The sequence below is a fragment of the Coenobita brevimanus genome, chromosome 5 (assembly GCF_032717465.1).
Source record: "Coenobita brevimanus isolate Jiangsu-jjx chromosome 5, ASM3271746v2, whole genome shotgun sequence".
Lineage (NCBI taxonomy): Eukaryota > Metazoa > Arthropoda > Malacostraca > Decapoda > Coenobitidae > Coenobita > Coenobita brevimanus.
The window spans coordinates 15,094,983-15,122,482 of NC_136958.1; positions in this window are offsets into that span (position 1 = coordinate 15,094,983).

Consider the following 27,500-nt stretch of genomic DNA (forward strand, 5'->3'; position numbering starts at 1 on the left):
CTCTTCTCCTCAGATTTTATGCCTATAGTGGTTATCTGCCTTAATGAGTTGTGCAGCTGACAGGCATATCTGTTTTAACCCCTAGGCGTTGGGTGTTTTTCGCACTGTCCTCCTCCGCAGCCTAGCAGCAAATTTCACAAAATAGCTGTATTTCACTCTCATGGCTCAGTAACCATCCAAAACTGGAAGTTTTAAAAAAGTTTATATTACCCACCAAATCCTCTTCTTTCCAATGCAAGTGTCCCCAGGTCGTTGGGTCGTGGCGTTCTGGAGTTTAAACTATTTGAATGGAGGGAATTTTTGGCTTTCGGCATACCTGTGTTCGGATGGGTGCACTAGGCCACGGCCTCCGTGTGCACTTGTGTGAGGTGAGTCAGCCCGCGCTGCACTCCCTGGCCCACCATGTTCAAAGCCCTGTCTTTCTCAAGACTCCCAGCCTCCTCATGCTGCTGTCTTGAGTCACGTTTCATCGCATTGGTGTCTTAGCCATCGATTGTGCCATTGTTCTCCGATCGTTCCATGCTGCCGTACTGTCACTGTGCACTGAGATGTGTGTGGCTGCAAACAAACTATGAGTACATGAAGAATGATGTGTCCCCGCACCAGGTATTCTATAGAAGCTTCTTGTTCTCTTCCTTATCGCACAATGGCATACTAAACTAAGTTCATACTGTACAAACACTAATTGTAACTCCTTTCACTTTCGATTAAGTCACTTGTTGTGTATATGTAGCTATAATATACAGCCACTTACACATACTATTTACAATTTCATGCACAAGCATCACTGTCATTAGAAGTCCAAAGGCGTCCTTCCCGCACGTTTATCCGCCGTCTTAATCTACATTTCTACTGAGATGACACTGACTGAGGTAATAACCAACAGACTTTTCCAACCGTCACTGGGATCAATATTGCACAAATTGCTTTGTCTTTCGTGAAAACGCATCACTCTCGCCACTCTCATAAATTTTTCATAAACGTCAATACCCTAAATATTACACAAACATTACTAGAGTAAATGTTTCAGCTGTCACTTTCTCATTCGTGGAACACATCACTCGTCACTATCGTAAATATTTAATAAATGTCACTATCGTAAATAGTACACAAACGCCACTGTTGTAAATAGTACACAGACGTCACAGTCGTAAATATTTCACAAACGTCACTATCGTCAGGACTAGACAAACATAACTCGTAAATATATCACAAACCTCACTGTCGTTAACATAACACAAATGTCACTATCGTATATTTCACAAACTTCATTATCATTATTAATATTTCACCAGTGTCACTATCGTTCTTACTGACACATCTCATACTAGAATATTTCCTGTGTATGATATTCAAAGCAGCACTTTGTGCACATGGGAACCTCTCAGGCTTTGCGCAAACACTGCGTCTCCTTTGGAACTTTCGTTAGGAGCTGCGAGGTCCTACAGACATTGTGAGGCCAGTATCGGTGCTTGCCTGAAGGTAGCTTCTCACAGCTGACAAGACGATGTCGGTTCAGGTACATTTGCAAGGGAATGAAGGCTTGTTAAGAAAGAAAGAAATAATAATAATAATAATAATAATAATAATAAAGAGCACTCCGAGACAGCAATCCCAGCGTGCCCACCAACTGGAATAAAGGCCGCACATTTGACTTGATTCCTGTGACCATGACCTTTACTGATTGCAATCTACATCGAATTCCTTCTACCTTCATTACTCTGAATTACCACAAAGTCTGGCCGTAATCAGTTCGGAAATTTTTAACCTGACCTTCACATATGACCATGACCTTTGACCGCTCCTTGTAACCGTGATATTTAAATGACTGATTTCAAAATTGAAAGTCTTTATTTTCGGCTTACCCTGAAACATCCCGTAAAGTTTGTCTCATTCGGATAAAGATTGCTTAGTTAACCTTACCACGTGACCTTGGCCTTTGTTTTTTTGTTTAAAAAAAAAAAAAAAAAACTATAGGTCAGCCCCTTGAATTACCCTTAATCACTCAACCAAATTTGGCTCTCATCAGATTAAAACTCTTAAGTTATTTTGTTTAGAAATAGACAAACAGGACGAACTTAGACCTTGTTCTGTGACCTTGGCCTTGACCTTTGTCTGAATTTTCTAGAAAATGACACATCTTTCTTGCTCTAACGTGAAAAATTTTATCATGTTTGGACTAAATAAAAAAAAAAAAATGCTTACTTTTACCAGCCCAAACTTTGGTTTAACCCTCCTACCATGGCCTTTGACCTATTGTTTTCCCCTAAAAACAGGTTTCCTCAGTGTGACTCTCATCTCTAACATTACGCTTGACTGAAGTCTGATGAAAACTATTTGAGTTATTTTCTTTACACACACACACACACACACACACACACACACACACACACACACACACACACACACACACACACACACACACACACACACACACACACACACACACACACACACACACACACACACACACACACGCACGCACGCACGCGCGCGCGTAAAGTAAAACATAATGCCCACTTACGAGAGGGCATTTGAGGGGAAAGCTTTACGTCGAAATAGGTCATTAACCGTTCTTACCCCGTCTTGCCAAACTTAGTAAACCCTACGGACTGGTGTTGTTACATTTTACTAATTATCTGGTGCTGAAGCACTCGGAGAAACTGCCAGTATATACCCGGCCTTCAGTACTCCCCTTTCCCTCCTTCCAGAGAAGGGGATGATTAGCTTCAGTGGTAGTTTCTTGATGTTCACAGAGTTCTTGCCCAGATGGGCCTAGGAACTGCAGTTACTACTACTACTACTACTACAACTACTTTTTTTTTTTTTTTTTTTTAAATTTATAGATCACCTCCATCCATTGGTGAATTATATTGTAAAGATCAAAACCAACCTTCCTAATACAGTTCACCATTTGGAGTCGTAATGTGAAGGTTAACACTAACCCTCCTATTACAATCCATTGGCCCCGAGCACGCCAACGGCTGTGGTTACCAACCATCTACTATTACTATTATTATTTTATTTTTTATTTATTGATATTACAGGGTAAATAAAGACTTTAAACTATTGGAGTCGCTGGTCTATGCGACTCTCGACCACAGTAGCTTCGTAATCCATACCCGCCAGAGAGACAGGCCTGAGGGCTGATGATCTTGTGCCCCTGAGACATAGCAGAGCAGACCTCACGAGGGAGAATGAGAGTCGACATCTCATCCAGGCCATAACAGAACTCTGCTGTTGATGTTTCTTCTCAGATAGAACCTCTGCCAGTCTCGAATAGAATCTCACAGCCTCTGGACCCATCCCACCTGATGTCGTGAGCACAAGCGGAGTGAATCGACCGTGGTCCACATGTTCGATCCTTTCTTGATAATTTCTATTTTTTTTCTTGTTCATTCCTCTTGTGTGCAGCTTCGAGACAGTTCACGATGACATGCTGCCATGGGATCGAATATCCTGATGTCGAAGAACGCCCTCTGCCCACGTGTCCAGAAACCTCGAGCACTGACATCCACTCTTGCATCATTTGATGTGTTTGGTGTTCTGTGGGTGAAGTGCTCGCCGTCCAGGGGTAGCAGAGCTGGCTCAATCGTGACATCATGGCATATTTCCTGCAGCATTTTGGCAGTGAGGTCGCGTACTTCATCGTGTCAGATGCAAAGAAAGCCTCCCTTCTTGCATACCATTGCATGGTTTGCATCAAAGGCAGTGCCACAGGCACAGTGTTGAGGTAGGTTCTCTATTGGCCACCCATATCTCAAGGCTATGGCGTCAATAAATTCTTGTTTGTTGAAGTGGAAGCCGTTTGCCTTGGGAGGCAGGGTTGTGAGCCAGTTCGATGCCCCAACCTCCTGTGCAATTTCAACTCTTCTGCACTGGTCTGGTATTAGATGTTCAATTATGTGCTGCAGCTGGTCTTTTTGTCTTGCTTCGCGCTCCTTGCTTATCTGTGTCTTTATGTCTTTCTGCCTTTGGTGGTCGATTTCACTCATCTCAACTTGGGCGCAGATCTTCTGTGACAAGGATTCGGTGAGCCTGAGTGAATTTCTGTGTTCATAGCTTGCTATGGCTACTGGATTTATAATGCCAAGGCCTCCCATCCTGGGTGGTAGTGCTAGAAGGTCCCTCTCTTCTGGTGTGGGGATGTGGCCATTGGTTAGAGATGGGAGGAATGAATCCCTGATTGCATCCTCCAGTGGTTGTAGCAGCAACTCGATGTCTGGTATGGTCATCACGAAGGTCCACTTGTGCTTTACACCATAGGTAAATGCACTGTATGCTGCATGGGGTTCTGTTTTTACGTGGCTGGATAGTGTATGAATTTCTTCTGCCCATGTGTTTACCTTATCACTCACATATTTGTCTTTGAATTCCTTAGTTCCAATCACAGCCCCTAGATGCCTCTGACCTTCCTTGGTCACCTATCATGTTTGTGCCTCTAAATGCTTCTTGTGCATCTTGATAGTAAGCTGGTTTCACGATCAAGATGGACTTACTTGCATTAGGGTAGTAACCTATTTCAGGGCCATGAGATGTTACAAGGTCCCACCATTTCCTCACATGCTCAACCTTGCCAGCATCCGTGAGATCATCTGCATAGGCTACCTGTTTTACATTGGTGGCCTCGTATTTGATCTGTTGTTGCAGCACTGTCATCGCCAGGGCGTACATGGCCATGGCAACGGGGTCCTCCTGGGTAGTTCCTTCTGTGGACTGGATTACACCGACATCGTGAACAGCTGTCTTACCCACAATGTAGAGGTCTGCTGGTTCTTTATAGGTGTTTTCCACATATTGGGCAAATGCTGGGCATTTAACCTTGATATTGTGCAGCATTGCCTCCCGGTTGATGGAATTAAATGCATTTGCGGCATCAACTAATAATACTGCCTGACAGTCCTCTTCCCTAAATATTTTCCTCATGGAGTGTACTGCTCCCTCACCACCTGCCTGCTGGCCCGCACACACCTGGAGGTTGCCAACTGCCTGCTTCACATCACCTTTCACCACCTCCATGATGCATTTTCCTATAATCCGTCTTAAGACTTCACCCACCCCGATAGGCCTGCATCCAGGATTCTTATCAAGGGGTATTAGTCTGCAAACCGTCAGTGCTTCGATGTTACTGCACTGACTTGAAGCCAGCTTCCTTGCCAGTGAGGCAATGGTGTTACATAGGTCTGTTGCTGCCTCCCCAAACTTGATGTTACTGAGGATTACTCACCAAGATTTTGTATCCAGGCCTGAAGGTCCTGCCCCTCCCTGTGTGTGCATTGCCTTCCGCCACACCATATCTCCAGTTATCCTGTCATATATGATGGGATTGGGAGGAGTGTAGTTGCCGCTAAGCTTTGACTGGGCACTTGCTTGCCGTGCAGTCGGGTGTTTTTCTTTTAGTTGTTGCATTGTTTCATCTGTCAGGTCAAGTACTCCGTTTGGTGATTCAGCTGACAGGGATCTTGTTGCCATCGAGACCTTCCCCTGTCTCATCTTGCTGCCAAAAATCCTTGCAACATCGTTGGTATTCTGATTTCTTCTGCCTCCGTTGTTTATTCTCATCTGCAAGGCCCTTGCTTCCTCAAGTAGGTTGTCGATTTCACCTCTTTTCCATGTTTCAACCCACCTTTGGATGGCCTTAATATTTTCTGCAATGCTAGCTAGTATTACTACTACTACTGTTACAACTGCTGCTACTGCTACTACTACTACTACTATTACTACTACTACTACTACTACTACTTCTTCTTCTTCTTCTATTGCTGCTGCTGCTGCTGCTGCTGCTTGTTCTGTGTGCTGTGTGGTCTGACTTTTGAACCAACAAAACCCTTTATAAGATCAATAGTTAACAATAATAATATTTGGAAGTATTTCTTCAAGGAACAATGGTGTTAAGTTTGAAGTTAAATCGATGAAGAAATGAGGGAATGATAGATATTTGAAAAAGAGAGGAAAGAAAAATGATACGACATGAAATGATTGACGTAATAGCTGAGGAAAACAAACACACAAACATACAAACTGTTGGTGCCGTGCTCTTGCTGAATGTCCATACTGGTACCACTGACCTGCTCACGGTCGGCATAACTCAAGTATTTTATTGTATTCTAACCGGCGCAAGAACTGCTCATCTGAGAGTGATATATAGGAGCCATAGTTACAACCATAACTATGTCGACAGACGCAGTTGTCGTTCGTCCTCCTAACTCCAAGTGCCTTATACATCCCTTCAGCTCGAGGACGTATTTTATTGCCCTTCCTTGGCATCTCCACATAGTTTTATTTAGCTTAATGTGTGAGAGACTTTTCAGGGCGGAAGGGTTAATTATATATCCTTCAATAGTTCTTTCATTGCAAGGGGTTTCCAGGGAATTGAATAAAACTGTCTGTAGGTTACCATTTTTAACTTATAATGCATCATCGGAGTGAAGGGACCACACACACACACACACACACACACACACACACACACACACACACATTAGCAGCAGCTGCAGCGCGACGCTTTTGCGACCTGATTCTATAATCACGCTAAAGGCAGACACTTTAGTGTTCTCAGTCTGGGTCAAACTTAAGTCCTTTGCTTTGTTTTCCACACGGAATGTAATACACGACCGGAATCAAGGAAAGAAAAAAAAGTTAGTGAAGGGTTTTGGGAGAAAAAAAAAAAAAAAAAAAAAGAGAGCCAACTCAAACTCTCTGAACTAGGGAGCCGGTGTGGAATGGGGTGCAAAATGTGGAGGTGTATGCGGGAAAAAAAAAAAAAAAAAAAAAAAGAGAGAGAGAGAGAGAGAGAGAGGGAGAGAGAGAGTTATCAGCTATAAAATATGGAATGATCCGAGGAAGGAAGGGGCGGTTAATGAAGAAAGCAGGTTGGAAACGAAAGCTATATTCTTTGACTATAACGACGTGTTTTGGAATGAGGTGCAAAAAAATTAAAATAAATCTGGAATAAAAGGGGTGAACATGACCGGTATTTTCGTCAGCTCATCGTCTGTTCCTGAACGAAGTATTTTGCATATTACACCATAATAATGTTTCCGTTATTAATATAATTATCATATTGACATAATGAAGTGCTTGAAAGGGTACAGCAGGGAAGAAAGGTTGCTGGTTCTTTGAAAGCAGTGATAAGAAACTGGGAAGTGAGCATGGAAGTGAAAAAGTTACTACATGACAGTATTGTGATACCAACTCTAACGTACGGAAGTGAAGCTTGGACATTGTTGGAAGGACACAAGTCAAGAGTGAGAGCAGTGGAAATGAGTTATTTAAGAGGAGCCTGTGGAGTCACGTGGAGAGACAGGCTGACGAATGAAGATATAAAGGAGCGTTGTGGTGTGGATGTGGATGTGATAGGAAGCGTTATGAGGAACACACTGAGGTGGTTTGGCCATGTGGAGAGGATGGAGGGTGAAAGACTGACGAAGAGAGTGTATGTGAGTGAGGTGGAGGGGGGAAGAGGGAGGAGGAGGCCGAGGATGAGATGGAGGGATGGGGTGGAGAGGTATATGAGAGAGGGGGGTGTGAGTTGGGAGCAGGGCAGTGAAATGGCGGGGGACAGGGCGACTTGGAGGCGATTTGTTTGTGGCCACCCCAAACGGGATTGAGGCGTCTGGCAATAAATAGATAGATAGACATAATGAAATGGCGAGGGACAGGGCGACATGGAGGCGATTTGTTTGTGGCCACTCCTTACGGGATTAAGGCGTCTGGCAGTGGATGGATAATTCGCTAACTAATTTACGGACATATAACAACGGAACTATTAGATTAAGAATTAACCTACTCTAGGCAGGAAGAAGTGCTAGGAACTTTCGTGGGTGGAGTACGTAGGTGGGTGGGTGGGGACAGTTTGATGAGTGGAATGGGTGGATGGGTGGTTGAGTGGGTTGGCAGGTGGACAGGTGGGATGGGCAGAGTGAATGAGGTGGACAGAGTGAATGGAGTGAGTGGGTGGGGTGTTTGGTTGGGCAGGTCAAATGGGTGAGGGAAGAGTTGGTGGGTAGGTGGGTTGAGTGAGTGAGAGGCTGGGTGGGGCAGTGGAATGGAGTGGATGAGTGGCTGGGTGAGGGAGTGGGATGGGTAAGGTGGGTGGGTCGGTGAGGCAGTGGAACGGGGTGGGTAGGGCCCTGGGATGGAGCGGGTGAGTGGATGGAACAGAGTTAGTTCGATGGAATGGGTGGAAGTGTGGGTGGACTTTGTGCATAGAAGGTATAGAAGGGTGGGTAGGTGGGTGGTTGGATAAATGGTTTCCTGTACAACAAAGTCAGGAAACAGGCCTACTAAGTTGGGTGGATAGGTGTATGGAATGCTTGGTGGGTGTGTTGGTAGCTGGGATAAATATTTTCAGCAAGAAATAATATCATGAGGTCAATAGGCCCATGGCTGGAATAAAGTCCAAATGGGAAAATAAGTTAATAGATTAAAATATTCTTTAGTTATAGTGGGACAGAGAAGGTGGGTGGGTGAACTCTGTCAATGGGTGCATGGATGTTTGGGTTCCTGATGGACAAGGGAGCAGACAGTTCAACTACTTAGGATGAGTAGGGAAGTATATAGGCCGGTTGGTGGGTGGGTAAATGGATGGGATAAAAGTAGGTCTATTGAGGATCATAGGGTAAATAGGTCCATGCTTGACTAGTCTATGCGCGAAAATAGGTTCACGGAGGAAGTTATCCTTGGGAGCAGTGGGCCAAGTGCGAACGCAGGTCCAATGGGCAAAAAAGGTCTATGGAATAAGTCAGACCATGAGAGAATTAGGTCGATGTAAGGAATTCAGCATTTCTCCATGGGTAGAAAATACGTTAATGGGAAACATATTCATGGAAGGAAGACAGATCCAGGAGGAATATAGGTCAATGAAGAAAATGGGCCACTTCAGGGAAAATACAGCTACTGAAGAAAAATTGGTCTATGGAAAAATAGGTCTAAGGGAAAACTAGGTAAACAGTTCCATGTGGGAGATTAGGACCACAGAGAAAGAATGGGTCCAGTGGGTATAAAAGGTTCGTGGGAATGTCGGTTCATTAGGGAAATAGTCTATGAGGGAAAATAGGCCCATGGGGAAAATAGGTTCATGGGGGAAATGGGGTCCATGGGAAATACACGTCCATGGGAAATAGGTCAAAGGGGGAAAACTGTTTCAAAAGGGAAAATCCGTCCTTGGAGTAAAATAGGTTCATGGGGTGAAATTATGGTGATAGGCGTGTGGGAGGATGACCAATTGGTGTGTAGCTGGAGACGGACTCATGTGCTACTTACCGCCTAATACCAAACGGCAGAGGGCTGAGTGAGGTGAAAACGATTTTTTTTGTAGTCATCCCTTACGGAATTAAGGCGTTTGACAATTAATAGATACATAGATAGACAGATAGACAGATAGAATATATCGCTCTAATATCGACATAGGTGGCATTAATACCATACAAGAGAATATTGAGACACAATGTACAGAATAAATTGCTGAGAGAGAGGTGTGATGAGAACTCCAAAATCACTTGGGATGCTGCCCCACATCTTTGAAGAGGAAGGAACAGTTGATGTAATGAAAACAATACACTTTTTAGGAGCAAGGAAAAGGCATCAGAGTTTCATTTTTTTTTTTTTTTCAGTTCTCATTTAGCTCCTTTGTTAACCCTTTCAATCTGGCGACGTTTTTTTTTTCTTTGTTCTTGCTGCTTGTTGGAGAATTTATATGATCTGGAGCAGGTTTACGAACTCGGGGATAGATGAACGCTATTATCACTTTCAGCAGGAGAGGCCTTTTCCAATTGAAATATATTCGCTTGGAAATTTTAATGAAAAAACACTAGTATATGTCATCCGATGGAAGTGTTAGCAAGACAAACTGCGGACAACACAAAAATATAGCAATGGCTTCAAAAAATATTATTTGTGACTGCATTAAGGTAGACGGCCGGAAAACTGAGAATAGTTGTATCAAGTTCTGTCAGTGCATTGGTGAGGGTGAAACATAAACAGCAAAGTTAAAGATGCTATCAACAAGAAGAGTTTACATATACTAAAGTTCAAACGATTATAGGGTCACAAGTACTTTGAGCTTCTGTTGAATGCGATGAGGGCAAAGGAAGTGCACGGAGATAAGTAGAGGACCGAGTGAAATTACTAAATATCATGAGCATGGTTAAAATGGTAATGAATAATGATAAAGATAAAAAAATATAAGTTATATGTAAGTTTACTTGTGTATTAAACATGTCGGCTGACTAGTAATTCTCTGGGCACCCGAGTGACTTATTTTGTTATAGCAAACAAAGAATGTGCTAGATTTAGTTCATCCTAGACACATGAATCGTCATGACAAGACTTTTCAGCTCAGAATATCACTTCTAGTTGTATATATATATATATATATATATATATATATATATATATATATATATATATATATATATATATATATATATGTATAAACACGTTTGTCTTCAATACATCTACTGATAATTAAAATTTTTAAAAATATGAGACACATGACATGCACACTGGAATGTTATGTGATGACTATACATTCTCCAGAGACTCGCGGAGCGCTACCCCATTTTCTGTAATTACATCAGCCTAATGAGCTTGTGACGGCCGTAACCTTGACATGAAACCATTTCAGTCGGCTCACCTTTCAGTTTTTTTGCTGGTGAAAATTCTAACCGCCTAAGCTTACCTTACATAAGGAACATTTGATGTTATATGACTATGTAACCTACCCGATGGTTTGGGCGGTTCCAGGCACACTTTGGCAGATTTTTGTTACATGATAGTGAAAGAAAAATGTGCGCAGGATGGTGGCGTCATATCCAACCCTGTCTATCTCGATCATGTTTCTTCAGGTCTTTCACTTGCCCCAGCAGCGTGCACACAGACACAAACACACACACACACACACACACACACACACGTCTTATGCTAGTAAAAGTTCAGAAGCGAGAAACTGAAATAATCCATTGCCCTACACCAGTTATGATGGCGCCCTCAGAGCCCTCACAACCGTATCAGTTTTTCACGCTCAAATCCTCAAGGGCATTGGAGGTAGCTACTGAACAACCCCCGTTACCGTCACTCTACTTTTCCCGCGCACCACAACCACAAGAATTAATAGCCACCAGCAACTTGTTTCTCTTCGTGCAAGTACTAACAGACACAACAATAGTCCTCTTCCTTCTGTTATAAGACTTATAAATAAGCACTAATATAATCATCATCATCATCAGACACTGCAAGTGCAATGCTGAACAAAGGCCTCCCTCCAGCATTCTCCGAGAATTCTCTGACTAAGCCAGTCTCTGACAGGTTTTGCTTGCAAACATTTTTTTTACATCTCTCTAACTGCTCTCCGGCCTTTTTTCTGCTAAGCTTGCAGTCTTTAGGGTCCAGCCAGTCAGCCTCCCGTCCCATCGGTTATCCGTGATTCTTGCTATATGTCCTGCCCACCTCCATTTCAGTTCTGATATAACCTCAATAATGTCTTTGACTTTAGTCTGCCCTCTAACCGAAGATGACCTCTAACGGTTTCTCAAAGATATTCCCAGCACTGACCTTTCCATTGCTCCTTGCCAACGGATTAGTTCGTTTCCAGGTCTCACAACAGAACCTCATAGCTGGGATTATACAGTTGTTATATACTTCTTGTTTCATACATACTGGAAAGCTACTTTTCATGATGTCTTTATGTATACTGAAAGCTTAGCATGTAATTGTGATGCGTCGTTTTATTTCATTTTCATGATCTTTCGGTAGTTTCAGTATTTCCCAAGAAACTGTGCTCCACAGTTTCTTCCAGAATTTTTCATTTAATTTAATGACGCTCTTTGGAGTACAGTATCTGGATGAAACATTAGCTTTTCTCCGGTTCATCTGTAGCCATACACTGAGACATTGTCTGTTTAAATCACTTAATATTTCTTGCCATGTCTCGGCTGTTTATGAGACCTGTACAATGTCATCATTTGTTCTAGATTGAGTTAAATTCTCTACACCTATGTTTACTCCTTTGTTCTCCAATTCCGACTTTCTGAAAGTGCTTCCAAGGCATGCTGTAATCAGTGTTGGTGATTATGTATCTCACTGACGCATGCATTTCTTAATCTTAATTTTTCCAGAGTCCTAATGCAACTTAATTGAAACAGTTCCTTTTTTATATGTTTTCGAGCAGTTTTACAATGTTTTCGTTTACTCCTTGTTCCCGCAATGAATTTGCAAGTGCAATGTGCTCGACCAAGTCGAATCCTTTCCGTAATCGACAAAACCTACGCACAATGGTTTATGATATTCTGTTATTTTCTCAATTAGGTGATTCATTGTGTGTAGACAATCAGTATTCGAATACCATCTTCGGAATCCTACCTGTTCATGAGGTTGGTTTTCTTCTAAATTTGTTATTCTGTTCGTAAGGACTATAATGAAGAGTATGTAAATAACCGATAATAAGCAATAGGTCGATGGGTACTTAGATCTTTTGAGTCACCTTTGTTGTAATGCAAAATAACTATTGTATTACACCATATTTTGGGAATCTTTTCTTTTTACATTGTGTAAATAAGTGGGTGAGTTAGTTTTCAGCTGTAACTCCTACATCCAATGATCAATCTGTTAAAAATCCATTCTCTCCTGGGGCCTTTCCTCTTTTCATACTTTTACGAGAACAAATTACTTTATGTGGTGTTATCGCTGGCTTTTCATTTGCGTTTACTGGAAAGTTAGGTATCGGTACTATTGTCTTTGATGCATAGTTTTTTTTTTTTTTTAGTTCCTCACTTGCCTTAATGGCTTCACCATTGATTGGTCTTCCAGTGATATAATTAGCTGCTTTTCTCAAACTTTTTCCTTTATGATGGTATCTTTCAACTGATCCATGTTTCCTTTTTGTTTTTTCTTATCTCTGTGTCTTGTGGATAAGTTTATATAATTTTGCACTTTTTATTTAATTCATGCATTTACTTTCACCTCCATTCTTCTTTTCATGAGCTCTAGGGTCGTTTTTTTTTTTTTTTTTTTTTTTTTTTTAAATACATGTTGACTTATACCGTATCAGGTTTCCCTACTACCTCCGCTGATTCCCTCAACACACTTGTTGATCCATCATTTAACTCATGTTTGCCACAGTCAGTATAACTTAGAGCCTGAAATCTGTTTTTTATTCCTATCTGAAAGGCAACTTTAAAGCATTAATATCTATCTACTTATTGCCAGACGCCTTAATCTTATACGGGGTGCCCACAAACAAATCGCCTCCACGTCGCCATGTCCCCCGCCATTTCACTGCCCTGCTCCCAGCTTACACCCCCTTCCCTCATATACCTCTCCACTTCATCCCTCCAACTCATCCTTGGCCTCCCCCTCCCTCTCTCCCCCTCCACCTCACTCGCATACGCTCTCCTCGTTAGTCTTTCACTCTCCATCCTCTCTACATGGCCAGACCACCTCAGTGTGTTTCTCCAAACGCTTCCTATCACATCCACATCCACACCACAACGCTCCTTCATATCCTCATTTGTCAGTCTATCTCTCCATGTGACTCCACATGCTCCTCTCAAATAACTCATTTCCACTGCTCTCACTCTTGGCTTGTGTCCCTCCAACAAGGTTTAAGCTTCACTTCCATACGTTAGAGTTGGTATCACAATACTGTCATGTAGTAACTTCCATGCTCACTTCCCTGCATTAATATGCATAACTATATACTGTATGTGAAATGTGCAAATGAACGGAAGTATGCATATTAGCGCGTATCAATATGCATGTATATATTTATCTTTGTGTAGTATAATATATACAGATTGGTAGGTGGTGGCGACCATCATCCACTCACTTGATGTAGTGCTGCCTACTTCTTCCTTAGCCTTTACCATTTTTTTTCTGTGCCTGCCCTCCTCTCTTCCTATTTCTCCCATCTTTCCTGTCACTTCTTATTGCTTTTCTTTCCCTTACAGGTGGCTTTACATCGAGTGACAAGCCAAATGGTTTCATGTAAGCCAAGAAACCATTTACAACGCTGGGTGGTAACCATATAACCAGAACATACGTGCTCCCTACGTGTCAGCAAGTGGGTTGGTGGAGAGTTAGTGCCCCTCCCCGTAAAACAAATAACTCAAAGTCAAATGACCACCCCTTACGGGATTATGGCGTCTGGCAATATATATATATATATATATATATATATATATATATATATATATATATATATATATATATATATATATATATATATGTAGGTGGGGGCGCTCACCATCCACTCACTCGATGTAGTGCTGCTCTAGGGTGTCTGCCCTTTCCTCTCGTCCATCCTTTTTTCCTTCCGTCCTCTTCTGTCTTTCTTTCCTTCATTCTTTCCTTGTCCTTCTGGCTACGGGTGACTTTACACTCCCTCGTCGGTCTTTCTTTCCTTCATTTTTCCTTTTCCTTTTGCCTGTGGGTGTCTCTACACTGAGTCACAAGCCAAATGGTTTCCTGTACATCAGGAAACCATTTACTACGCTGGGTGGTAACCATATAACCAAATTTTTGGCACCTGGTGGTTTAGTGGGTAATTATTGCGCTCCAGTTGGATTGAGCCGGTGAGGGTTTATATCCAAGGAATGGTTGGGGTTGATTGCTCATGTAATGCCACTCAGGTATGAGTGAGGCTGGTCACTCTCATCTTAAATGTCGAGACCAACTGCCTAGCCCCGGGCTTCTACGCTCCTCGTGGGGCAATGTAGTATTGGATGGTAGATGGATGGATGGAATATATATATATATATATATATATATATATATATATATATATATATATATATATATATATTTTTTGGGGGGTGGTAGGTGGGATCGCTCACCATCCGCTCACTCGATGTAGTGCTGCTCTTGGGTGTCTGCCCTTTCCTCTCCATCCTTCTTTCCTTCCATTCTCTTATGTCTTTCTTTCCTTCATTCTTTCCTTGTCCTTCTGCCTAAGGGTGACTTTACATTCCCTCTTCTGTCTTTCTTTCCTTCATTCTTTCCTCTTCCTTCTGCCCGTGGGTGACTCTACACTGAGTGACAAGCCAAATGGTTTCCTGTGCACCAGGAAACCATTTACTACGCTGGGTGGTAACCATATAACCAATTTTTGGCGCCTGGTGGTTTAGTGGGTAATTATTTTTGCTCCAATCGGATTGAGCCGGTGAAGGTTTATATCCAAGGGATGGTTGGGGATGATTGCTCATGTAATGCCACTCAGGGATGAGTAAGGGTGATCACTCTCATCTTAAATGTCGGGACCAACTGCCTAGCCCCGGGCTCCTAAGCTCCTCATGGGGCAATGTAGGATTGGATGATGGATATATATATATATATATATATATATATATATATATATATATATATATATATATATATATATATATACATACATATATATATATATATATATATATATATATATATATATATATATATATATATATATATATTTATATATATATAGTATGTGTACTGGCTGGAGTACCTGGCGTTGTCTGGCCAAAGAGGCAAACACTCTAATTCTGTTTGTTCTAGTTCAATCTTTCTTTCTACTCCAGAATGACCATGTATCTCTTATGCTTTTGAAGAGGGGTTATAAGAGGTCCAGGAACTTTCTACTTCAGTTTACGCAGACTAACGTACAGTATTTGTGCGCACTTGTTTTTCTGTTTCTGGTGACTCCAAATGACCTCCGACCTGTGACCTCAAATGACCTCATAGGTCAACCTCACATAGCCTATGTCCGAACTGGAGGTCATGCGAGTCTCCATGCCAAAAATTGAGGTACAGGGGTACCCGGCGTTTCCCTGGCCAAAAAGGCGAACACTGTACCGGTGACATCACATGACCCAGATCTGACTTCTGACCCCCTAAAACCATCCTTGGGTCGGCCTGATTCAGAATATACGAGTATATGGGACTGGGGGTCTGTGGCCTTTGTCTTGGGTGTAGTTGAAAGACTCACAAAGAAACATCGCGGCTTTATATATATATATATATATATATATAATCTCATCAGCCGTTTGAGTGTCCACTGCAGGACCGGTGTAGCGTTATGATCTGTCCCCCTGTCCGCCCCCTACGGCGCATGCGCGGGGGTTGCCAGAGGCCGCCACAAATATGCCATTTGTCCTTTGATCTCTGTAGGGGTAACATGATCGGAGCCTCTCGCCCTTTGTTTACAAACGGCAAATGGTCATTCCGGCTTCTCTTATCATTCGTCTCAAAGCTTTCTTTGGTAGTTTCCGCCCCTAAATTAAATTAGGTTAGGCGGAAAGCGGTAAAAATTCGAATTTCTAAGGTATGAATGAGTTAGGTTGGATAAACATAGATATAATTAATCATCTGGGGACGAGTTATCTAATCTGTTAGGCGTGAGGATTGCCTTAGCTTTGTATCTTTACAGGAATGAGTCAAGCTCGTACTGTCCCGTGTATTAAACCATTTTTATCATACATATCCTTGAAATTATAAATAGTTTTGGCACACACTACCTCATTCTGTTGTGCATTCCACTGATCAATTGTCCTATTAGGGAAACTGAATTTCCTTACATCTTTATCACCTCTCTTTTTATGCTGTATTTTGCAATGTTCTCTTGCTGATGCTTCACACATATGATATATATTCATTTATGTCTATTTTCTGTTCCCCTGATATGCATTTATATAGCATAATCATGTCTCCTCCTCCTCTCCTGCAGCGTTGGTAAATTCAGTCTTTCCAGTCTTTCTCAGTAACTTAAATCCCTTAAGCTTGGTACCCATCTTGTAGCGGCCCGTTGTACATTTTCAATCTTATCTGTGTTTTTTGAGATGAGGATTCCAGACTACTGTGATGCATACTCCAGAGTTGGTCTGATGAATACCTTCCTCAGCATATCTTCATTTATATATGTGAATGCTATTCTCATATTAGCAAGCAATGTATACATGTTTCGTACCTTCTCACTGATGTGATCATCAGGAGATAGTCTGTTACTGATAATTACTCCTAGGTCCTTCTCCTTTTCTGATATGTGTAGGGTTGATCTTCCTAACTTATAATACCAATCTGGTCTTTTCTCACTTTTACCAAATTTTATTACATGACACTTATCCACATTAAATTCCATTTGCCATTTATTGCTCCATTCATGAAGCTTGTTCAATTCCTCTTGCAGCTCTTTGCAAGAATCTATGTTGGTAATTTTCCTTTGTGATTTTTGCATCATCTGCAAACATATTTAGATAGCTTCCGTTTCCATTATTACTATCTATACCATTTATATATACTAAAAACATAATATACTAAAAACATAACTGAGCCCTGTGGAACTCCGCTGGTCACTTCCCTCCATGATGAGTAATTTCCTCTTAATATTGTTCTCATTTCCCTTTTCCTGAGAAAATCCTGCATCCAACAGTGGAGATTGCCTTGAATACCTCCTTGATGGTACAGCTTCCATAAAAGTCTTTGGTGCGGTACTCTGTCAAATGCTTTCTTAAAATCTAAATAGATACTTTCCACCCATCCTTCTCTTTTCTGTAATGTTTCTCTAACTTCGTCATAATTGCTTAGAAGATTAGTAACACGTGATTTTGCCTTCCTAAAACCGAACTGCCTCTCTTTTATCATACCATGTTCTAGATGTTTTACCCAAACTTCCCTTATCATCTTTTCTAGTATCTTACAACACTGATCAGTGATACTGGTCTGTAGCTGAGTAGTTCTCATTGTGTTAAATTTGACTAGTGTACAGGTATTTGTAGACCTCACAGGTGGTTAAGAGGGATGAGTAAAGGACTCATGAATGGAATGGAATGAAATGGAATGGAATAATAAAAAAAAAAAAAAAAAAAAAAAAAAGCGAGCACCAAGCCACTCAATGACTAAGTTTCCCCCTGGGGAGGGGGGGGGATAGAATACCTCCTCAGTATCCCTGCTTGTCGTAAAAACCGTCTAAAAGGGGCACTTTAATCTTCATCCTTCCTCTTTTCCCGCTCTACTTCTTGTACTTTATCTGTCCCACCTCTCTGCCTTATATTTTCACTTTAATACCCACCCAACTCCTATTGTAGTGCCATATAGTCATTGAGTGGCTTGGTGCTCGCTTTCCTTTCTTTTCTTTTCTTTTTTTTCTTTTCTTTTCTTTTTTAATAATCCATTCCATTCAATGACTAAGTTATATGGCACTAACTTGGGTTGGTATTGAAAATATATGGCAGAGAGGTGGAACAGATAAAGTATAAGAAGCAGAGGGGGAAAAGGGGAAGGATTTTTAGTGGGCTTTTACGACAAGCAGGGATACTGAGGAAGTATTCTATCCCCCCCTCTCCGAGGGGAAAGGATTCGTGAGATAACCGTGACTGGGAGCTGGCTTAGTTTCCATTGATAGTACCCCTCTGGGGAGGGGGGACAGAATACTTCCTCAGTATCCCTGCTTGTGGCAAAAGGGGCACTTTAATCTCCATCCTTCCCCTCTTCCCACTCTGCTCCTGTACTTTATCTGCCTTACCTCTCTGCCTTACATTTTCACTTTAATACCCACCAAACCCTCTTCCATTATAGTGCCATGTAGTCATTGTTTTAGCTTGGTACTGGCGCTTATTATTCACCTCCTCTTGTACTTCATGTGTCTTATCTCTCAGCCTTATATTTTCACTTTAATAACCACCCAACCCCCTTCCACCTCAGTGCCATATTTTCATTGGCTTGGTGCTAACTTTTGCTTTTTTTTTTTTTTATTACTGTATTCAATGCATTTCCACTGATAGTACAGTATATAAATATATCCTGTGCTACTGGACATGACAGGGTTTATGTTACTATACATGTGTGCAGATTTAAATAAACGATTGGTATTAAAATATGCCAATCAGTGATGTGTAGTAATGTACCCAATGTGCTGAATAACCTAACTTAGGATTTTTTTTTTTATATTTCCCATAACAACTAGTATCTGAAGTGATCTCAGTAACGTAACTGATAAGGGTTTTTACTTTATCATTATCCATTGAATCAGTAGCAGTGCTGTAACAGTGTGAACAGGAAACTTCACTAAGCATACCCTACTGGAGTGCATACTGTTTTCATAGTGTTTGGAGTTAAAAGTACTTTTCCATAAACGAAATTTAGAGGCTAATTTTTATTTCACATTGACTGAACTTGAACTATACTGTACTAGCCTAACACTCTTATGTGAGATTTCTCAAAACTAAAGGGAGATGTAAGATTTCTCAAAACTAAAGGGAGATGTAAGATTTCTCAAAACAAAAGGGATTGGATTGGATAATAGGAAAAAAAAAAAAGGAAAAGGAAAAGCTAGCACCAAGCCACTTATTGACTCTATGGCATTTAAAAGGAGTTGGGTGGGTATTAAAGAGAATATATAAGGCAGAGAGGAAGCTATCTAAATATGTTTGCAGATGATGCAAAAATTCAAAAGAAAATTACTAACATAGATTCTTGCAAAGAGCTGCAAGAGGAATTGAACAAGCTTCATGAATGGAGCAATAAATGGCAAATGGAATTTAATGTGGATAAGTGTCATGTAATAAAATTTGGTAAAAGTGAGAAAAGACCAGATTGGTATTATAAGTTAGGAAGATCAACCCTACACATATCAGAAAAGGAGAAGGACTTAGGAGTAATTATCAGTAACAGACTATCTCCTGATGATCACATCAGTGAGAAGGTACGAAACATGTATACATTGCTTGCTAATATGAGAATAGCATTCACATATATAAATGAAGATATGCTGAGGAAGATAATATTCATCAGACCAACTCTGGAGTATGCATCACAGTAGTCTGGAATCCTCATCTCAAAAAACACAGATAAGATTGAAAAAGTACAACGTGCCACTACAAGATGAGTACCAAGCTTAAGGGATTTAAGTTACTGAGAAAGACTGGAAAGATTGAATTTACCAACGCTGCAGGAGAGGAGGAGGAGACATGATTATGCTATATAAATGCATATCAGGGGAACAGAAAATAGACAAAAATGAATATATATATCATATGTGTGAAGCATCAGCTAGAGAACATTGCAAAATACAGCATGAAAAGAGAGGTGATAAAGATGTATGGAAATTCAGTTTCCTATTAGGACAATTGATCAGTGGAATGCACAACCGAATGAGGTAGTGTGCCAAAACTATTTATAATTTCAAGGATATGTATGATAAAAATGGTTTAATACACGGGACAGTACGAGCTTGACTCATTCCTGTAAAGATACAAAGCTAAGGCAATCCTCACTCCTAACAGATTAGATAACTCGTCCCCAGATGATTAATTATATCTATGTTTATCCAACCTAACTCATTCATACCTTAGAAATTCGAATTTTTACTGCTTTCCGCCTAATCTAATTTAATTTAAGGGCGGAAACTACCCGAGAAAGCTTTGAGACGAATGATACGAGAAGCCGGAATGACCATTTGCCGTTTGTAAACAAAGGGCGAGAGGCTCCGATCATGTTACCCCTACAGAGATCAAAGGACAAATGGCATATTTGTGGCGGCCTCTGGCAACCCCCGCGCATGCGCCGTAGGGGGCGGACAGGGGGACAGATCATAACGCTACACCGGCCTATCCCGACGGAAGTGAGGACGATACAGCCAGTGTATCTCTACCAAGTGTACTGGTAGAGATTGTATGTAGGGTGAGAATTGCTTGTAAGTGTAATTGTAGTGTCGGAGTGGCTTTGAATGTGTGTGTAGTCGGTGAACAAAGTGTTGTCGGCCCGCAGAAGCCGACTGGGTGGCGTATGCGACACTGGTTCAACCACAGCACCACTTACGTCCGCCAAGCAGCATGTGGCCAGAAGAACGCTCCCAAAGTTTATTACCCAGGCGGGGGCGAACCCTCGTTTTTCAGTGTACGAAAACACACACTTTACCACTGAGGCTCCATATATATATATATATATATATATATGTGTGTGTGTGTGTGTGTGTGTGTGTGTGTAGTATGTATATGTCTTTGTATATGTATGTCTATGTTTGTGTGTGTGCATATATATGTATTGATGAGCTTTAACTGTGCTAGCCCGTCTTTATATATTGCCTTAACACAAGTGTTATGGTCATTTTTTTCACCATATAATTTGGTATGACATACGCTGTTCAATTAGCACTGGCCTTTGTGCTTGAGTAATAATAATTTTGTATTAACATATTTTTACTCTATAATGTCGTAGTATTAATTTTCGTAACAGTTAATCAGTACTTGCTGAAGTCTGTAATATTCCCCAACGACTTTGAAATATATATTCACTCTGTGGATGTTGTAACTCCAATAATCGTTGTTGCATATTTTAGAACTCCAAATTCTGTGTAATTTTTTTTTTTTTTTTTTTTTGGGGGGGGAGGGAGGAGGAAGATCTAGAAGGCTGGCATTCCAAGACCGTTCGAGATAGTGACTTGAAATTTCAGGAGTGATGTAACTTGGTTGCAGGCTTCTTTGGCACACACAAAAATTTCCTAGCACTAACGCTGCACTATCGCCCTTTATGTAATTTTTTTTCATTTTTTGCTCTCCTGCGGAGTAAAAACTAGAGAATCGTTTGCGTTGCAAATGTATCAGTATGTAGTTGTCGACGTATACTAGTGCACCTGCTTACTGATACTGAGATTCAACAAATACTTTTTTAGATTTTGAGGAAAATCAAAATGGGTTCCTTACTCTATGCTTGAAAGTGCTAAATCGGAAAGTTTATACTTGGATGATTTTGATCAAACTGTGGAAATGTAGTGGGTCATGAGTGAACATGATCTGCATAGTATGAATGACCTTTTCCTTAATCCCAAGGTCACAGGTAAAAACCCGTAAAATAATTTGAGTCTTACCAAAAGTCGTTTCATATTAGGTCTAAACTGATTACAAAAGATTATCATCTGGAATGCGGAGTTCTATGAATATTGCTTCAGCCATTTCAGAATTCTCGCTATTACTGTTATCACTGCACACACACACACACACACACACACACACACACACACACACACACACACACACACACACACACACACACACACACATTACAGACACTCTCATACACAATCTCTCTCTCTCTCTCTCTTCGCACATTTACGAGTCCACAGGTGCTTTCTTTTTTAATGGATTTTCTTGGTACGACACAGCATTACCAAAGCGTTAACATCAGCCTGCCATCCTCCTTGGTGCTGCATTCATGCCACCAGCAACATACCCATATGGGACAAAATGGACAACTCATACAATGAAGGATCGTACTCCGAATGGCACTGAAGACTTCCTATCACCTCTGCCATTGCGATTAATTGTGCACATTACACCGATATAATAAATCTTTAAAGAGGATGCACATATGTCATAACCAACAGAAATCACAAAGACTGAGGTATTACGATGCATCACGCGCGACATTGAATACGGCCTAACTTCCTGATGACAACACCGACCCTGATGTACGTTTCCCACCTGAATCTCGTGTAACCCAACCTTATTCCTTTCGTGACGATTTCTTCTTTTCGTTTCATTTTAGTGAATGTTGGAGCGGTCCTAATGAGAGGGGGCAGTGTGTGAAAACTCCCTGTACTGATGTTTGCAGATGATACTGTGCTGTTAAGTGAAGACGAAAGGGAGGTGCATGGCTTGGTGAATGAGTTTGGGAGAGTGTGTAAGAAACGGAATCAAAAGGTGAATGTAGGGAAGAATAAAGTTATGGTCTTCGAAAGAACTGACGTCATTGAATGTACAATGAGGTTGGATGAGGAGGAAATGGAAAATGTGAGTGCGTTTAAGGACTTGAGCAGTGTGATGAGTAAGGATGGAAGTTTAGAGGGTGAAGTGCTTGGAAGGGTAAAACAAAGAAGAAAGGTTGCTGGCTCTTTGAAAGCAGGGTTAAGAAACAGGGAAGTGAGAATGGAAGTGAAAAATTTACTGCATAACAGTATTGTGATACCATCTCTAACGTATGGAAATGAAGCTTGGACCTTGTTGGAGGGACACAAGTCAAGAGAGAGGGCAGTGGAAATGAGTTACCTGAGAGGAGCATGTGGAGTCACATAGAGAGGCAGACTGATAAATGAGGAAGCGAAGGAGTGTTGTGGTGTGGATGTGGATGTGATAAGAAGAGAAGAGAAAAACACTGAGGTTGTTTGGTCATGTGGAGAGGATGGAGAGCAACAAACTGACGAGAAGGGTGTATAATTATGATCGAGATGGAGGGGGAGGGAGAGGGAGGAAGAGGCCAAGCATAAGATGGAGGGATAGAGTGGGGAGAAATATGAGAATGGGGGTTGAGAGCTGGGAGCAGGGCAGCGAAATGGCGGGGGACAGGGCGGCATGGAGGCGATTTGTTTGTGGCCACCCCTTACGGGATTGAGGCGTCTGACAATAGATAGATAGATAGTTTTATTTTAGCAACTTCAGCACGATCTGACGTCTGTTGGTGTATTGTGGGTTTGTTGGTGGATCACGGAAATGGGCCTCTTTTCTTATGTCCAATGTCAAATAGGTGTACTAACCCACCTCTCTCTCTCTCTCTCTCTCTCTCTCTCTCTCTCTCTCTCTCTCTCTCTCTCTCTCTGAGAGAAAAAAACTGATGGCGGATAAGAATTGCTGGTTGCGTAAAATGTTAGGGTAATGACCTACACATGGGAAAATGAAAACTTTAATTGAAAGGAAGGTCCAGGATTATTCGTAAGGTAAATGAGATGATAAGACAGAAAAAGTGAATGCATTGCAGTTAAGAGGTTGGGGGTGACCCATGGTATTAAGGGAAGAAAGAAAAGAATGAATGAATGATGAATGAATAAAGGAAGGAAGGAAGGGATGCCGGGAGGACGGAAGGAAGGAACGAAGAGAGGAAGGCAGAAAGGATTGAATGAATGAAGGGAGGGAGGGAGAGGGGAAAGAGAAAAGGTAGGAAGGATGCAAACAAGCAAGGAAGAACGAAAGGAAGGGAGGGAGTAAGAGAAGAATAAAAAAAAAAGGAAGAGGGAAGGGAGGGAGAGAGAAAACGAAGGAATGAAGGGAGAAAGAAAGAAAGAAAGAAGGGGAGGGAGGAAGGGGGAAGGAAGCAAGGGAGGAAGGGACGGATAGAAGTAAGGAAGCAAAGAAAGTAGGAAGGAAAAGAGGAAGGAAGGATGGAAAGAAAGAAGGAAAGAAGGGAGGAGGGAAAAATGAATGAATGAGTAAATGATTAAATAGAGGATGGAAGGAAGGAAGGAAGGAAGGAAGGGGGGGAGGGAAGGATGGAGGGATGGAGGAGGGGAGGGAGGAAGGTGGGAAAAATGGGAGGGGGGATGGGAGGGAAGGAGGGAGTAAGGTTGGAAGAAGGGAGGAGGAAGGGAGGGAGGGAGGGAGGATGGACGGTGGGAAAAAGGAAGGAGGAATGGAGAACTGAATGAAGAAAAAGGAGGCCGAAAAAAAAAGGAAGGAACTCTCTAAAGACAAAGAAAAAACACAAGGCATTATTAGAGCAGGAAATGAAGAAATATTATTTCCCCCGTCGTCACTGCCTTGTAATTAACACTCTCAGGTTTCCTTGACTCAGGTGGATGAACTCGTCTGCCTTTGGTAATAGCAGAATGCCACATCTTTTCCCATTAAGAGAGAGTTAATGGTGACAGTACTAACACCTTGAGGTTCTGGCGAATCACTCTCAGCTGAAAATAATCGTCTAGCCTTAATTGGAATAGAATACCGGAACTGCTGTGGCAATATAAAGGTTAAAAGAGACAAGTAGTTTTCTGTAAGAATCAAACATTCCCTGAAATATGACTTGCAGTATAGTGGTTAATGTTACACTCAGGTCCCCTATTGTAGGGTGAACAGAGATATGGGGGAAGAAACTTTGTCTAAGACGCTGACCTTTCTGAGAATCGAACTCCGGTTCTACCAACTGCGACGTGGTGGTAGTAGTAGTAGTAGTAGTAGTAGTAGTGGTAGTAGTAGTAGTGGTGATGGTGGTGGTTGTGGTGGTGGTGGTTGTGGTGGTGGTGGCAGTAGTAGTATTGGCAGTAGTAGTACTAGTAGTAGTAGTAGTAATAGTAGTAGTAGTAGTAGTAGTAGTAGTAGTAGTAGTAGTAGTAGTAGTAGTAGTAATAGTAGTGTTGATGGTATTAGTAGCAGTGATGGTAACCAGTAAAATGAGCTTTGTGGGCGCATGACAACGAGCGAGAGTTTGTACATATTTCTATCATCATAATTTCATCTTGGTTTAAACTTTCAACATTTCTAGTGAGGTAGCGAACAATAACAGAAGAATAATTGAGCTAAAATATTTACTTTCTCACGTTTTTTTTTTCTCTTTCACGTTTTCTCTCTGGATATGCATACAACGAGGCGCTGTAGCATTTAGCGCACGCGCAATGATCAGTTCTCTGTTCCCGACTTGCCATGTCAACGAACTGTTTCGGTAAACACTTGGCTATTGATCGAATGATAAAACCCAGAAGTGAGGCGATTACCCTTGATGATTTCGCCCCCTAAACATATTTGCTGCTTGATTTAGTGTGTTTATAGCATATGACTGGGTACGTACGCAAATGATCAATGTGTGTATGATCAAAGTGTGTATAATAATAATGTGTGTATGATGCTTGTGATATACAGTGTGTGGTGGACAGCTGATGTGTTAGGGAGATTTGGTTAGCGGTCCGAGGATAATTGAGTGAGCAAGAGGTGTGTGACAGGATTCCCATGCTTCATTGTTATTTGTGGACAAGTTAATAACTGAAAAATAGGCTTCAGAGAGGTGTTTGTATTGTAACTGAGGATAGGGATACTTATACTGTGCGTGTGAGAGGCAGCACACGTGTGGCGTTGGGTGTTGGGTGGCTGATGATCATACTCACCATGTAAGCTCTTTAATGGGTGAGGTGGGTGTACAAGTGTGCTTGATGATCTGGGATGATCGGAGACATGCTGGAGGATGTGGTAGGGTGGGACGAGCATACCCTCTGCATCTGGGTGTTGTATGATATGTGGTGTTGGTGGAGAGAGTGAATTTGCCTGCTAGTTCGATTTGGGGTGAAAGCAGAAGAAATGAAGAAGTATTAGATGTAAGCGGAATCATACGGGCCGTAACAATGTTATGATTTGGTCTTTGGGAGTGAAGGCCTCGCATTAAGAAAAAAACGTTGATGAACGACACATGGGCAAGACCTCTGATAGAGATTCTCCCGTATCTATAATCTGCGGTAAGATTAGCGTGGATGGCAATAAGAGATGGGACAGGGAGGGGATAATTTACATCGTTATAATGGGCGTTTTAAGTTGTCTGGTATAGGCGTGGCAAGGGCTTGTAATAAAACGTTCTGAAAGCAACAGAAGAATAAGTAGAAAGTATTCAAGCACCAGTCTTGAACACATAGCGTCTCTTACTAAAGAAAAACACCGACTCCTCTCATGAACGTACTCCTTCACCTATATGTATTTTTTCACCACCTCTTGCCAACCCTCATAATTTTATTAACTCTTACTCATCTTTCACCTACATCACCATCATTTCACCTTCACCAACACTCACCGCCACATTGTCACTCATCATCTCACCCTCTCCAACACACTCACACCCTCATCAATACACTCGCACACTCATCAACACTCTCACAACCTCACCAACAAACACAATCATCAACACACTCACACTCATATCAAAACGCTGATACCTTCACCAACACACTCACATCCTCATCAACACAAACACATCCTTACCAACACTCTCGCTTCCCCACCAACACACTTATATCCTCACCAGCACATCTCATTCGATACACTCAACCTGCCACAATACCACATTTATCAACAATCTCACGTGCTAATGAAAACGCACTCTCACCATGCCATCCTCACAAACTCCATCCCACTTTCGCTAACAGACCCATACATTCACCAACCAACTCTTACTAACACATTCCCGATCTCATCAACACACTCCCACTGTCACCAACACAGTCACATATTCACCAACACAATCACACGGTCATCAGCACACCTACACCCTTACCAGCACACTCACACTCTCCCAACACACTCATATCCTCAATCGACACACTGACACCCTAACGATACCACCCTCATCGAGCAACTCACACCTTCGCCAACACAGATTCTCTCCATCATGTTCTCACCGTCCTAACCTCAACAACACAGTGCGCAACACACTCTCACTCTCAATAACACATCTTCGTAACACACTCCCACCCTCATCAACCCCCCCCTCTCTCTCTCTCTCTCTCTCTCTCTCTCTCTCTCTCTAATCAACCATCTAAACCCTAAAAAGGAATCCCCGGGTCTTTTCATACTGTCAACCTCCTTCACCCCGGCCAGAGTTTACTGCTCCTCAAGAATTCTGAGTTCCTGATTTACCTGCTTTTAGCGGCCGGGCTGCCTGAATACGGTGCTAAAGATGGTGTTTTTGCCCGTATATCTAAAGCTGCATTTCCACCCAAAAGCACCAACTTTAGGGGAAATTGGAGATCATGTGTGTGTGTGTGTGTGTGTGTGTGTGTGATAGAGAGA